The sequence below is a fragment of the Peromyscus maniculatus genome, chromosome 4, assembly GCF_049852395.1.
Source record: "Peromyscus maniculatus bairdii isolate BWxNUB_F1_BW_parent chromosome 4, HU_Pman_BW_mat_3.1, whole genome shotgun sequence".
NCBI lineage: Eukaryota > Metazoa > Chordata > Mammalia > Rodentia > Cricetidae > Peromyscus > Peromyscus maniculatus.
The window spans coordinates 42,401,585-42,417,870 of record NC_134855.1 but is presented as its reverse complement, the minus strand read 5'-3'; the positions used below and the strand labels follow the sequence as shown (position 1 = coordinate 42,417,870).

The following is a 16,286-nucleotide window of genomic DNA, read 5'->3' as shown; positions in this document are numbered from 1 at the left end:
GATATCTTGATAGAGGGGGCCTTTATGGGGTTAGGGAGAAACCTGGTGCTAGGGAAGTTCCCAGGAATCTACAAGGATGACCCCAGCTAAGACCCCCAGGAATTGTGGGGAGGGTGCCTGAACAGGCCTTCCCAGTAACCAGATTAGTGACTACCCAAATTATCATACTAAAACCTACATCTAGTGACTGATGGAAGCAGATGTAGAGATCCAAAGCCAAGCACTGGGCTGAGCTCCTGGAGTTCAGTTGAAGAGAGGGAGGAGGGATTATATGAGCAAGGAGGGTCAAGATCATGATGAGGAAACCCACAGAGACAACTGACCCTAGCTAGTGGGGACTCACAGACACTAGACTGACAGCTAGGGAACCTGCATGGGACCAAACTGTGCCCCCTGAATGTGAGTGACAGTTGTGTGGCTTGATATGTTTGTGGGACTCCTAGAAGTGGGACCAGAACTTATCCCAGTGCATGAAATGGCTTTTTGTAGCCCATTCTCTACAGTGGGATACCTTACTCAGCCTTGATGCAAGGTGAAGTGACTTGGTCCTGCCTCAAATTAGTATGCCAGACTTTGCTACTCCCCAAGGAAGACCTTCCCCATCTGAGGAGTGGGTGGTGGTTGGGGAGGAGGTGAGAGGAATAGGAGAAGGGGAGGGAGGGGATCTATGGTTGATTTGTAAAATGAAAACAATTTTTTAAATAAAAATATTGTTAATTGTATTTGGCAATTTGATAGAAGTTAGAACCAGTATCTATATTCTTCTTTCTTTCTTCCTTCCTTCCTTCCTTCCTTCCTTCCTTCCTTCCTTCCTTCCTTCCTTCCTTCCTTCCTTCCTTCCTTCCTTCCTTCCTTCCTTTCTTTCTTTCTTTCTTTTCAGCCGTCTTGTGCTTTATTGCTTTCCATCAGGCTTGACCTGATGGACTTGCTCAGTGGGTACAACCTCTCCTTGCGCTGCTGCTTCTTGGTCTTCAGCTTCTCTTCGTGCTTGGTGAGCCGGTGGCACATGTCTCTAATCCTCTTGGGTTGCAGGTCCAGAGGCTTGTACTTCTTGCCCTTGTAGAATTTCCTGAGGTTTTCTTTTTGAGTCTGGTTAATGACGGTGAGGACACGGGTGATGGATTTGCGGAAGACTCGTATCTTGGAGAGCTTGGACGCGGTGCCGCCTGTCACCTAGGCGACACGAAGCTGGGACAGCTCAACCTTCAGATCCTCCTATTGTTTTAGCAGCTCCTCCTTCTTCTTGCCGTGCAGGTCCAGCGCCTTAATCTTGGCCCTGGCTCAGCTCCTCACCGCCGAGGCCGCCTGGTCCGAGAGACCATATTTTTCATTAGCAAAGTAAGTAAAAATATATTCATTGATTAATTTGTTCAGTTTTGATATTTATATGCAACCATGAGATTCATTACTATTATCAAGCATATCAGTCACTTTTGGGTAGATGTGACCAAACTCCTCCCCGAAATAACTTGAATAAGGGGAGTTTCTCTGAAGTGTCAGGCCATGATAATGAAGAAATGGGAGGAAGAACAGAACCCTTCCATGAGAAACAGGAAGCAGCAAAGAAGGCAATGTAGGAAGAATTCACGGCAACATGGAGTAACAAGAAATTAAGACATTCATTAGGTCAGAACTCATAATCCTGTCATGTATGGAAATACCGTCACAGGCATGATCACGAGGTTTGTTTGTTTGTTTGTTTGTTTTTTAACCAATACCTTGGGCACCTTCAGTGCAGTAGTTGACAACGGAGTTCAATCATTGCACCAAGAAGAGAAACATTCCCAGCAACATTTCACAAAAGAACTTTTCTCTATTATTCCCAACACCATATAATATATATATATATATATATAACAGCCAGTATACTCTAGCTGCTCTATCTTGGAAGATCCCTTCCTTCTAACTAGTTCCTTACTAGTTACCTAAACTCTGTGGATATTCTAATAGAAACACGCATCTCTGAAGCATAAGTCAAGAAAACATAATTATACGGTGTTTGTCAGACCGGTCTTTCTCTCCTCTAACCATCTGCAGGATTCATTTCAACTGTTCCCACTGGGCCTCTTGCGTTGACTTTATCTTTGTTCTCTCCAGGTGATTGCACCCAGCCTCAGTGCTGTCAACATAGTAACTGTACAGATTACTTCTCATGAGTTAACCTGTTCTAGACCACTTAATTAAACTTCATACTCATACTAAAGGTCCTTACCCACTTAGACACTCAACAGAAAAGTTTCACTTTATGACTGCATGTTCAATATACTCCACTTTCAAATAGCTGTGTATCTAAATAGAGTTGATAACAATGTATTTTATTCTTTCCAAGAGTATATTTTAAGCCCTGTCACCATAAAAGTCATGAATATGTAAAGTATTGAATGTATTATTTTTCCTTAGTCATTCCTCAAAATAAAGTCATCACATACATATTTAAAACAATATGTTGTAAATGAAAAAATACATAATAATTTCATCAGCTAAAATGATGCTTACACCAGGCATTGGCACATAATTGTCATCACACTCATTTGTAATGTACGGAAGTAGGAGAGCAAGTTCTAAGACTGCTTGGCCAACAGCAAGACTTTGTCCCCTAAACTATTAAATCTTGAGACCGATTAGGCCAACTTGCAAGAACTCTATGTTGCCCCCAAGAAATGGCCTTAAAGTATAAATATAGGAACAAAATAAAGGTAGGACATAATATACGTAACCCATATTTTTTTCAAAGTAAATGAGAAGGGCTCTACTGCTGAGTAAACAACTCTATCTCAGAGCCCCAAATATTAAGAGGGACAACAAAGATCACTCTTTAAGACATCTAGTTATTGAGAGGACACAGGAAGGCTAAATGCATTTCCACAAATAGCAACACCCAGAAATATATGAAACCAAATTAAGAGTAATGTTTTTATTATTTAGTTATGGTTAGATATTTTAATTTCTCTGGCCTAGTCCCTAATGAAAGAGGTAGAATAGAATTAGTAAATGCTTTCCCCATTACCAACTAACTAGAATTAATCCATAATTATAGACTGTAAACCCAAGAATAAGAAAGCCCATCATCATTTCAATAACACTTGTAACATTTATAAAGATAGACTAAATTTAGGGCCATAAAGTAGTTTCATTTAGTTTACAGGAATTTAAATTATATTACATATTTTCTGCCTACAGTGGCATTGATTTGGAAATTAATAACAGAAAGTTACCTGGAAAATATTTGGAAATGAAAAGCAATGGGTTTAAAAGTAAATTCAAAGTAGAATTAGAGAGATTTTTGAGTTGCATGAAATTAAAACTTCAAAGATGTTTGGAATGGTATTAAAGTAGTAATGAGAAAATTTATATTAATAAACTGTGACCTTAATTTCATTTCTGTTACTGTGCTAAAATACCCTACACAGACAATTTTAAGGAGAAATGGGTTTGTTTGAGTGACAATTACAGGTTATCATTGCATGAAAGTCAAGGAACTTGGTCACCATCTACATTCATCATCATGAACAGAGGAAAATGCACACAGGTGTACATATTGCTCATTACGTTCTCTTTTCTCTTACACAATTAAGGGCTCAGTCTCAAGAAATGGTGTCACTCACAGTAGGCTGGGTCTTTCCACACCAATTAAGGCAATTGAAACAACCCCTACAGACATGTTCACTAGCCACATTAATCTAGATCATCTTTCATTGAGGCTCTTTCCAGGTGGTTCTACATTTTGTCGTTGACAATTAAAACCAACTATCACAATTCCGATAACAGAAAACAGCTAAATCCTCAAATTAATTGCAGCAGATTCAGCTTAAAATAACTACATAGAGTCAGAGAAGCTCAATAATTATAAGAAAGGTAAAAAGCAATAAAAAGCTCACTCTAGTTAATAGAGGGCCTATAAAATTTAAAACCCCTGAGTGAACAGATTGAATGAGAAATGTAAAATAAAACACAAGTTACCAGCATTAATAATGAGAGACCACATCAGTGCAGTTATTATTGGTAGTAAGGAGATTCATGAAGAAATTTCTGTTAATAAATTTTAGAGCAAATTAGATGAATTTAAAAAAAGTTCTATACTATTAAAGCTTACCCAAGATGATGTACATTTTAGTTAAATATACTCTCATAGATAAAATGACAAGAACAAACATTTTTCCCTCTTCAGCAAAAGGCTACGCTGGAAGTTTGAACTTGGACTTCTCAGACTGCAGTGTTTGAGAAATAGATGAATTCTATTTAAGGCACTTCACAATATTTTGTTTCAGCATCCCACAATAACTAAGAGTTATTCATTGTACTGTTGGTAAGTTATAGCTGCATTGCTCTTTAAATAGTATCGAGAGTGATAGACTTTGGAATATTCTCCTTCCTTCAATACTCAAGGATACCTGCAGAAGACAAGGCAGAAAGATCTAAGAGTGGAGGTGATGAATGATTCCAAGGAAACAGCTTCTAGACACACAACTGACATCTATCTATCTATCTATCTATCTATCTATCTATCTATCTATCTATCTATCTATCTATCTATCTATCTATCTATCTATGAACTCACAGAGACTGACAGCATGCATAAGACCTGCATAGGTTCAAACCAAAACCCCAGCACCAAGGAGTAGATCCAAAGGCCCATCCATCCTTACTGGGAATCTATTTGCAGTTGATAACCTCTGGGGAAGGGAATATTCAGTTTTCACCAGTGGAGTGTCACTGGGCCCATGCTCAGAAGGAGTTGGCAAAATAAAAAAGTACTCCCTGTTTTTTGTGTGTTTTTATTTTGTTGCTGTTTTGTTTTGATTTTTTATCTTAGATTTTTTTTCTTTTACTCATTTTGATTTTCATTTTTTTGTACACTTTTTTGAAGAAAGAGTTTGGGAAGGGTAAAGAATATGATCCAAGTATAATGTATGAAAAAAATGTAATTAAAAACTAAAGAATAGTATCTTACTTTAAACCACATTTTTGGATTAGTGATTAATTTATTTTTATTTTAAGTTAATTAATTAACTTTTATATATGTGGGTGTGTTGCCTACATGTAGGTCTGTGTACCATATGTGTGCCTGGTGCCCTCAGAGGTTAGAACAAGGTGCCAAATTCCCTGGGACTGGAGTTACAAATGGTTGTTAGTCACCATATATATGTGCCAGGAATCAAACCCAGGTCCTCTGAAAGAGCAGCAAGCCCTCTTAAGTGCCAATCCTTCTCTCCAGTTCTGAGACTGCTTAATTTAAAGAAACACTTTTAATTTTGTATGTTCATGGGTTTTCCCCATTGGCAAATTTAATAAACGTTTTATATTTCCCTTATTTCAAATGGTAAATGTTCATGCCTTTTCTCTCAGTTGTATATACCATTAATTTTTTGTTTCATTTTCCCATCTTCAGAGCATATTTATTAGTTTTTTTAAAAAAAATGTGGTGTAGACATTGGACATCTTTGTATCAGTCCTAGTCCATTGAATCCACTCATTTGCTACATTCTCTGTTGAATTTCTTTATTAGTGTTGCCTTTATATATCATATTTTAGTAGATAGTCTCTAAGATTGCTATCAATGATGAGTGTCTTCTAGTATTATGCTCTGTTTTCTTTTACTCTTCAGTGGGGAGTGTTATCTATTTACTTAGCTCTGATAAAGGCAACACAGCAGAAGTAATGGAGTGATCCTTTCCTTTAAAAGTTAAAACTCTTGATTTTGTGTTGGGTTCAGTCTTCATTTGAGCAAAGGAAGACAGCCTTCCAGGAAAGAGTATCCTTGGAAGCAGGATCTGAGGCTTGCCAGTATCATCAAAATCTAGGAGAGTAACCTGGAAACTGAATTTCTCTTAGTAGATCTTTGAGATGACTGATGCTCTAGTTTAATCCTCTTTGTTGTTTTTGACTTAGTATCTTCCTGTATGGCACTGGCTGACCCTGATCCTCCTATTTCAGCATCCTGGCTTCCCAGTGCTAGGCACCTTTCCCACCCATGATGCCTGGCTTAAGAAGGTTTCTGTGTTTTTGTTAGTTTGATGTAGAATATTTTTTAAGATGTGTTACATTTGTTTATGCTCTGGAACATTTGTTTAATGATGCAAATATATGTTGAATTCCTTTATGTTGCATTTGTTTAATTCTGTGAAGCTGTGATTCTTTGCCTGTCTAAGACACCTGATGGTCTAACATAGAGCTGAACGGCCAGCCAATAATGAGGCAGGAGAAAGGATAGGTGGGGCTGGCAGGCAGAAAGAATAAACAGAAGGGGAAAAAGTAAGTAAGAGCAAGAGAAGCTTGGGGTCAGCTACCCAACCACATGGCCAACCATGGAGTGAGAGTGAAAGTTAAGATATACAGAAGTAAGAAAAGGAAAAAGCCCAGAGGCATAAGGTAGATGGGATAATTTAAAAAATAAAGAAAACTGACTAGAAATAGGCCAAGCTAAGGTCAGGCATTTATAATTAAGAATAACACTCAGTGTGTGGTTTACTTGGGAGCTGGGTGGTGGGCCCCCCAAAGAGTAAAGAGCTAAAGAACAAAAACAACTGACTACAGTTTTCTACAGGGCAAGTGCTGTGGATATCACTCTATATAAATAAAACACTGATGGCCAGTGACCAGGCAGGAAGTATAGGCGGGACAAAGAGAGAGGAGAATTGGGGAAACGGGAAGAAGGAGGAGAGACATTGCAGCCACCGCCAGGAGAAGCAGCATGTAAAGACTCCAGTAAGCCACCAGCCACGTGGCAAGGTATAAATTTATAAAAATGGGTTAATTTAAGATATAAGAACAGTTAGCAAGAAGCCTGCCATGACCATACAGTTTATAAATATTAGAAGCATCTGAATGATTATTTTATACATGGATTGTGGGACTGCGGGGTGTGGTGGAACCTGGAGAGAAGCCCTCCAGCAACAGGCAAGCATGCTACTGCTGATCTACATTCGCAGTCCTGGCCAGGAGGCATTTTATGGCAGCCCAGGAGACACTGAGGCAGAGCCAACCAGAACATCTTCACTTCACGTTTTTGAGTCACAGAAACAACTACGTGTTAGTTGTTTCAAGCTGCCCCAGTTAATGGCTAAGCTCGCCTTAGCATACCTAACATGTAACTAACACACACTCATACCAGTCCACCCTACTTTTGATAAACTTTTCTAAATTTATTCCTTGAAAAAAATCATGTTTTCTTTTTTTAATAATAGTGATATATGTTAAACTCATATACTACAAATACTAAGACCATTCTTGTATTTTTAGAATATAATTTGCTTGATCACAGCATGTTTTCTTGGATTTTTTAAAGGAATATTTTATTAGTTTGCTTCTATTTTATTATTTTACAAGTGCATTTTCTTCATGATTTTATTTATTTTTATTATCTTAACATTACATAACTCCTACAAATGAGCTTTTGACTTCTTTTCAATCTTTGTACTTTCTAGAAAACAAAATCATGCAATACTATCTATTAATTGAAAATTAGCTATTCATTCATTTAATTGTTTTAACACTTTAGGTTTTAAAACTTCTTTTACAACTGGTTGACCAATTCTGCTCGACAGTGGATTTCTTTACATATTTTATCTTTTTCTTGATCAATCCTTTCTAATTCCTTTTCTAATATTTTCTAAGAATAGCTGCATTTTGTTGTTTCAGTTATTTTTTCTTTGTCTTTATTTCTTTCTATTGTTATTTTGACATTACTACTTTACAATTTCTTCCATAAAACTGTTCTTTAAAATTTATATATATATATTGTGTGTGTGTGTATGGAATTTAGAGGACATTTTGTGGAAATAGGCTCTCTCCTCTCATTATGTGAATCTAGGGATCAGATTAGTCATCAGGCTTGAAGGCAAGACACATTTACTGGTTGATTCATTTGGCTGGTCTTTATATGTAGCTGTCCTCAACCAAACTGTCCTTCTATTTAATGACCTTATTTCTTTTACTAAGGCATTTCCCTTTTCAACTGTGTTTTGTTCATGTCGGTATGTGTGCAGCATATGTGTGTGCATGTGGAGACCAGAGGCTGTTGGCAGAATGCGCCCCTTGCTCTCTACCTTATCTTTTGAGACTAGGGCTCTAAAACTAACTGATTGATTGACTAGTCTCTGGAGATCTACACACATTTACCCCTTCAATCTATCCCTCTACACACATACAGTTACTGAGACATTTGAAATGTGTGTGATCATGCCTGGCCTTTGTTCTTGGGTATGGGGGATTGGAACTCAGGTCCTCCCGACTGTGTAGCTGGCACTTAATTGACTTAGCCACATCGCCCTGAATTTGTCCTTATTTCTTGACATAACCATTTACAATATAAATTTTCCTCTGTTGCTTCAACTGTCTCGCATATTTTAATATGTGCAGTTTTCTTCATCATTAAGTCATAATGTAGTTCCTGATTATTCCTACCATTTTATTTTAGATACAAAAGACATTCTGTAATTTAAATTATAGATATGTAAGATATCAAAATTGTATTTCTCTTCGTGAAAGTGCCTTGTAAGCAGAGAAAGTCTCCTGTAATTTATAGTTGTTACTTGGATAGTGACAAGTCTGTTCTCTTTTTATTAATGTTATACAAGTATCCAAAATAATATCCATTTTAGTCTATGAATGCATATTTCCATGTACAACCTCTCATCTTAAGCTTATTAATTGTTTCTTCAAGATCTTTATGTCTCTTCATAGTTTTATGTGGTTGCGCAATTATGCTTTATAATTTCTAAAATATCCAACTAGTGTGCTTTTGATGTAGTTAGTTTTAAGTGCTTGATATATTATAAATTTATACAGTTAAACCTGGTACTATGTACATAATGCTGTATATTGTTACTGTTGTTCATTTTACTGTGCACAGAATATTTTTCCCTTTTCTTACACTGTTTTGTCTTACACGTGAGTGAATCAGATATTCAGGTAGCTATACAGGTTTTATTCAAATGTCCTGGTACTCTTCCCCTGCCATTCTTTTATTTAAATTTCTTGCTTATGTTTGGATTTATAGCATATCTTTGTTGTTTTTTGTTGTTATTGTTTTTTACTTTATCCAGAGCTTTTATTGCTAGTATTTTAAAGTGTCTATGGCTCTTACAGCAATAATACATCTGCATACATAAGATGTATAAATGTGAAAAATATCATGGAGATTCTCAAAGCACCTGCTTGGCAATGCTACTGTAACTATTGAAAATAAGGGCTCTGTTAAAACCTCCCCTGTGGGCTGTACACAGAGTCCCACCAGCTGGTAGTTTTCTTGGCATATCACTATGGTTCAGTGCCAGCCGCACTGAGGCAGGACATACATGAAAAGAAAGATTGAATGTGATAAACCAGCAATTATGCTTGTGTGATATCCTTCAAATGAGTATGAAAACAGTATTTGATAGGACTTTTTCTTCTCAGGATTGACTTAATTGGAATTTAAACAAGTATATATTAAAAGAGCAAATTATTACTATTTTAGGCTGTCAAAATGAACTGAAATAGATGCATTTACATTTGAATTATGATAGCCTTCCTCACAGTTTTCTTTCTTTGTTTAAACTCTGTTTAGATGTATTTTGATATTTTTCATACTATGATGTATGGTGTTGAAAATATGTATTTGAATGCAACTTTTCCCTTGCGAATCAATGGTAACAAGTTAAATCAGAAAACGCTGTTTCTCTTTAAAGCTTGGCCATTCTGGGGCAAGTTCCAAGCGCTTATCTTGATGCTTTACTTTGAGGTTGTCTAAGCAAATTGGAAACAGCGTGTTGAAGGCACTTTCATGTGTGATGTCTGTTAAGTGTCATTTACAATTTATGCAGTCTTACACAGATTTTTCCTCTTTTATCTTTAGAAACAAATAAATAAAAATATTCTCCTGCTCCTTACATTTTCCCCTGTTTGTCCAAGGAAATATTGAAATCTATCTTTTGATACTATGAGCATAGAAACCAATTTATAATTTTATTCATCAATTTAGTAACCTTTTGCTAATATTTTCCTCCTTTGTTATTGTATTCAGTTTAAAAGATACATTTGTCTTTAATCTGTGTCAGCTTTTAAAGAAATAAAATGTTCATCCTCCAACCCTGAAAGTAAGTGGTAAATCATAAAAGGCTTTTTACTCCATGTGTGAGGGTTTTACATTATGTCCTATAGAATATGTTCACAGCTGGAGGCATAAAATGCTCCAGTGTCAGAGGAATAATGTATAGACATGATTTAGAAAAACAACCAAAACATTACAAAGAATTAATCATAATGCAAAGCAACCAAATCTGTCCTTGTTAGAGTTTATGCATTAAGTATTTAGTTTTATACAGGAAGACAGGTGAATAGGTATGGGTATAGATATGGATAAAACTATCTTTTGGAGTATCTATGTATCTCACAGAAATCACTTAGTACTTGAGAAAAAAGGACAACCCAGGGATTTCTAAAAGGAGGCTCCTTAAGACCCAGGAAATTAACAATTTACAGGCGCTGGGCAGTCCTTGAAACTTACTAGATTCATGAAGCCCCTCCTGCCCTAAGGTTGTGCAGCGAGCTTCTGAACTTTACTTTTCACCAGTTATCATCCAGACTAGGGTGGACTATTGGTGTCTGAGTCATCCATATTTTTGTAAGTAACCCAAATAAATCATTGGGTCTCAAGCTTGGACTTTGGTGGTATCTGTCATCAGTTCCCTCTCTGGGGTACATAGACATGTGGTCACATCTCTCCAGAAAGACTGTCACTGATGTAAAGTTCCGAGACAGCTGTTTCAGTGGAGGGGACTTGGTTAACAGGAAGTAGAAGATAAATAGTTTAAAAATGTAAAGAGAATTTTTTATGAAAATGTTTGCAATAAAGGAAGGGTCAATAAAGAGTAGGAGAGGAGTGGCATTTACTCCTTTGTTCGAACTTATTAAAACAGGATCATGAATGAAGGATAAATCCATGAATGAGAAATTACAGGCATGAGATCTATCAGAAATGGCTAGTAGAATAAACAGCTAAAATAAAAAATAGATATGTGTCTTATAATAGAGAAGGAATAAAAAAAGAATAACAAATGAATATAGAAACCATATTCAGGTGGTGATAGGAATATGTAGGATGGAAATCTTGTAGGATTCTGTAATCATCATGGCACAGTGACTTCTGTGAGACTATTGAAAGATTTAGAACTTTCCAAGATATGATGTATTTGTAATTGATATAAGAAATAGCATAAAAATTAAATGAAGAAGGGTAGATGAAAACATCAGTTAGATAAATGCCCACCTGACAGTATTGTACCTGAACATAGTTTAGCAAATTTTCTAGCTATGTGTGACAGAGAGAGAACAGACTTTTAGATATTATGTGGTACAACTAAGCCAGGGTTAAAAAAATACGTGAATCACGGAGAAAATAAACATTTGTTTATAAAAATATATTAGTAGAATTTCCATATTTTGATTTAATTTCTAAGATGTGTTGCTGTGGGATGGTCTGTATGTCAAATTGCTCTGATTTGTCAATAAATAAATCACTGATTGGCCAGTGGCTAGGCAGGAAGTATAGGCGGGACTAACAGAGAGGAGAAAAGAAAGAACAAGAAGGCAGAAGGAGTCACTGCCAGCCACCGCCATGACAAGCAGCATGTGAAGATTCCGGTAAGCCACGAGCCACATGGCAAGGCATAGATTTATGAAAATGGATTAATTTAAGCTATAATAACAGTTAGCAAGAAGCCTGCCATGGCCATACAGTTTGTAAGCAATATAAGTCTCTGTGTTTACTTCGTTGGTTGGGTCTGAGCGGCTGTGGGACTGGCGGGTGACAAAGATTTGTCCTGACTATGGGCAAGGCAAGAAAACTCTAATTACAATGTGTTATAATTTCTGTGATGGGTTATACTATCAAAGTTTATGTAATCAAGAAAGAATTTCTAGAACTGGACCAATTTCTTGCTTTTACGTTGGTTTAGAGTGCCTTGATTATACATGTATATTATATACACAGCCAGAATAAAAAGGAAATGGCATTCTGAAAAACTTGAGTAACTGTAGTTAGGATTTGCCTTATATGGACATATTATAAGGAGTAATTCATCTTATGTATGTGGTTGGAACAGTTGACAACTTGTCATTGCCTGAAGATAAAAATGTCACGTCCAATGTAGACTCCATGGTTGGTGACTACGCTAGGATACGATTTGTTTGCATAGCAAGCTCTGTGCAGTTCTTTATGTACAGTAGTCCTTCTGGGTCAAAGTCCATCACCCATGTGCTTAGAAGCAGGCATTGGCCAAGCTTATATATATTTAACAATGCAAAAATTTTTAAAAAATAATTTTTTATCTTGTGTATATGAGGGTTTATATGTATATATGTGTGTATGTATGCATACATACACATATGCACCACCTGTGTGCATGCTGCCCATGGAGGCCAGAAGTGGACATCTGCTCTTGGAACTGGACTTACAGGTAGCTGTTAGCCACCATATGGGTGCTGTGAATTGAACCCAGGTCCTCTGGAAGAGCTGCTAGAGCTCTTTACCGCTGAGCTGTGTCTTTAGCTCCAAGAATTTAAGGGTTTAATGCTTGCAGCTCAGCCACCTAGAAAAGCCAATAGTCTGTGGAATCCAGCTATGATGGAGCATTTCAGGAAACTAATCTGAACACTAAGACGACTGGGATCCTAGCACGTATCGTGCCAAGGAAATGGATGGTACTTAATAAGTCATGGATAAAGTATACTCTCCGTGGGTGAAGTTTCCATGGAGGTATGTGTGCTTCCTCTCCTGTTAAGTTTGTTACATTACAGTTGCCATGAACATGTCGCCTGCATGGCTGTTTTCTGGCTCCATGATCATGTCAGAGCAATTAGAACTGTCAGGAAAAAATTAGTCAATATCTAAAACAAAGTATTATGATCATGACTAAGGTCATTACCATGCCAGTGTGTGAAGCGGTTCCTTGCTTTGGTGATTTCAGATTTCCACAGCTGAAAGTTTAATAATTTCACCACCAGTCTAGATGTGGTTCTCACGGACTTGGTGTTGTTTCAAAGTGTGTGATGGGGCATTTGGACTTAGCAACCTACCATTGGTTTCACCTCATTGAGTTTGCCTCTGTGAGTGTCACTTTATCCCTAAGGAGTATGTGTGTGTAAATATTGGGTGTATTTAGACAGTCCAAAAGGCCTGTTGATATCATCATTGAACAGACCTTGCTGATGGCTAACAAGAGCTAAGAAGATAGGTTATTGATCATGGGGATTCATTTAGAGTATGTGGATATCGATGGACTAAGACAATTAAAAAACTCAGTAGACATAAAATAAATTTGGGTTTTGAGGAGATAATTTTTATGAGTTTTGTGGCATTTGTAAAGATAATATCATGGAAGTATCAGTGCACTATGACAAAGTTTATAATTAGCTACTCTTATTGTATTGTAATATTGTAACCTTTTAAGAAATCTGTACAACAAATATGTTGAAATCCCATTTGGCATTTACCCTCTGAAAAGTTACTTCTGGTATATATTTCCCTCCTATAATTTTTATTATGTCATGTCTAAGATCCTCTCTTGGTAGCATTCTAGTCAACAGGAGGCTAGAACAGTTGTGCAAACAAATTTCCTTTTGCTTTTCAATTTTTACTACCCCAAAATACCCCTCCAAATCCTAAAAGTAGAACAAGAAAACAACAGTAATACAGACGACCACATAGTTTCTTCCAGATTTTCTTCCTAAATAGAATCGTTCTTATAATGTTGAGTGTATGTTTCAAACTCTCTAGAAAAAGATACTCAATGAAGTTCATGAAAGCTCTCTAACTTGAGGCAGGAGCATAAACACTAGGTGTAATCTAACAGCTGGTAGAGAGCTATCCAAGGTTCATAAGTTCATGAGTAGCATTGGTTCTAATTTGGGCAATAAACTTGAGACAATTAAATAATTTCACAAGTCTTTGAAATAATTCACTTCTAAGGAAGCATTAAATGTTGATGTGGTTGACAGGATGAAGAAGAAAACTATTGGTGGCCTATGCCAGCACAATAGTCAGTGATGATCATTTGAGAATGTCATCATATTAAATAGTTCAAGGGAATGATGCTATGTTTCTGATTTCCATGGTTAGCCCATTGAAAACAAAAGTCAAATCAAACTAAGAATTTTCCAAGTTTAGGATATTTTGCTTGATATTAAGTGCATTTTGCAAATATTTTCTATCTTTGTTTTAATAAAATATTTTACTAACACCCACATTAACATGCATTTTGCTTTTCAGTTTTCATGGTGCCGAACTGACTGTGGTGAAAATAATTTGTCATGTGTGTAATGTTGCATATGTTTTTTACTTTTAAAACATCTTACATTTGTAACTTCTCTACTAAATACTGCTAGGTTTCCTTTAGAAATGAGCAAACAGAGATAATATTATTATATTTGTCACTAACATAATGTAGTAAATAAATTACTCTCATTCACCCTCCCTTTAAGACTCCAAACAGTGTGCCGGGCTTGTCAAATTGAAAGTCGTCCTTCATAGTTGTTTTAGCAATAATATGCAGGCCACACCACCAGCAAAACAAAATGGAAAGTGTGCATTTTTGTTTGTCTCTCTGGCTGTGAAAATTCCACTTGGATCTTTTTGGGGTTGTGGGGATTGCAGGTTGTGCTGACAGTGTGCAAAGGTTTTATCCCAGATGGACTCAGATCAGAAATAAATGTGTGGTTCGGCCACAATGAGTTACAGTTTGCAATCACAGACAAGCATCAGAAAACGTATCTAGGCTTCGGTTTCACTCACTTCTAATTGGCACCTGCATTGTAATAACTTGGAACTGATAATTGTCAAAGAGTTTAAAATTGCAATTATTTTTACTCTCTGTGAGAAGAGGAAAAAAAATGAAGGATTTTTCATGTCTTTCAGATATATTGGTCTATTCTCCAAATGACAGGTTCCTGACTGATCAACTGTACCGCCTGCTACTAAAGCCCAGTAATATTAGTCTGTGGAATGGTTTCATTCTCATCTCACACCTCAGAGATCTTGTGCTCAACCCCAGGCATCCCTTGTGTGTTTAAATCAGCTTAACGGCTCATACAGTGAGCTGATTTCCTTGTAGGCCTCTGTTTTCTCAAAAAGTGATCACCTTTTGCCAATGCCCTCAGGATTAAACAGGGCAGGCTGGTTTTCCCTTTTCTGCATTGGCTATACCTTTGTAGTCAATAAAAGACTAACTCGAAAGGAATCAGCTGATGAGAGAATCAATCTTCTGGAAGCCTCCCCACAGTTTTCTCATCATTTTCGTGCCGTCTGTCATCTCCGGTTGTAAAATGGAAACCCAAACTCAGTATGTGGGAAGACTTTTTTTGCTCCTTGTTAACAAAAACAGTAAGAGCAGGGGTTTTGATCTTAGAAGTGTATAGGTAAACAGCAAGCTGTAAGTGCACTGTCTTGAAGTGGCTTTTCTCTGTCTCTAATGGAGGTGTGCAAAGAATTATCAAAGTGGAATCACAAAGGTCTCCTAACACACTGGAGTGTGGCTCTCCATTCTGAGGAGGTCAGGTTAAATCTGAAGGTCTTAGATATGAGGATGCTGGGGGATCTTGTGCTACAGCAAGCAGTTCTACCTGCTTCTTAATAGCCATAGGAAAAAGAGACATACAGAAGGACCCTTTCTGCATTTTTATAGCGGGCTGCACTGCATTAATTTATTGCTGTAACATTACATTTTAAATCAAGTGACATTTTGTCTCATTTAACTTTTTATCCTGAACAATTTTATCTCACAGAATTTGCTTTTTGTAGAATATTCACAAATGTGTAGGGCATACATTCAGATTACCTTGTCCCATAAAGGTCATTTCTTCACACAACTCATTGTAATTTTTTTCCATCATCAAGGAATTTGAAGATCATTTTCCTCCTCTTTCTATTTTATGATTTTAGATCTTGTTTATGACGGGAAAGGACAGATTCAACAGGAACTTAAAATACAGAGCTTGATTTTTTTTTCATTAGTTTAAGTTCTTAGTTTTTATAATACTATCAAGCTATTTAGTTTCTCCTGGTCATGCATTACATATATTTAAAAAAACAAACAAACAAACAAATATTTAAATGTGTGGAGTCCCTTGTAACTTCCCCTCCCCTGCATTGCATCACTACCTCGCGAAGACACAGAATAGTGTCCTACCCCTCATCAGTCACCCTGAAACAGCCCCATCCATAATTAAACTGTGACAAGGTTGTATTTTTTATCCTGATATTTGTTAATTCACTTGTTACTGGTATTTTCATGTGTTGGTATTATGCTTTT

The 16,286-nt window shown here is 36.7% G+C and overlaps 1 pseudogene; it reads right to left on the bottom strand.

Annotated features, from left to right (window-relative positions):
• Positions 1-858: 858 nt before the first annotated feature.
• LOC102916926 (large ribosomal subunit protein uL29 pseudogene) lies at positions 859-1,673 on the bottom strand (annotated as a pseudogene).
• Positions 1,674-16,286: the final 14,613 nt, after the last annotated feature.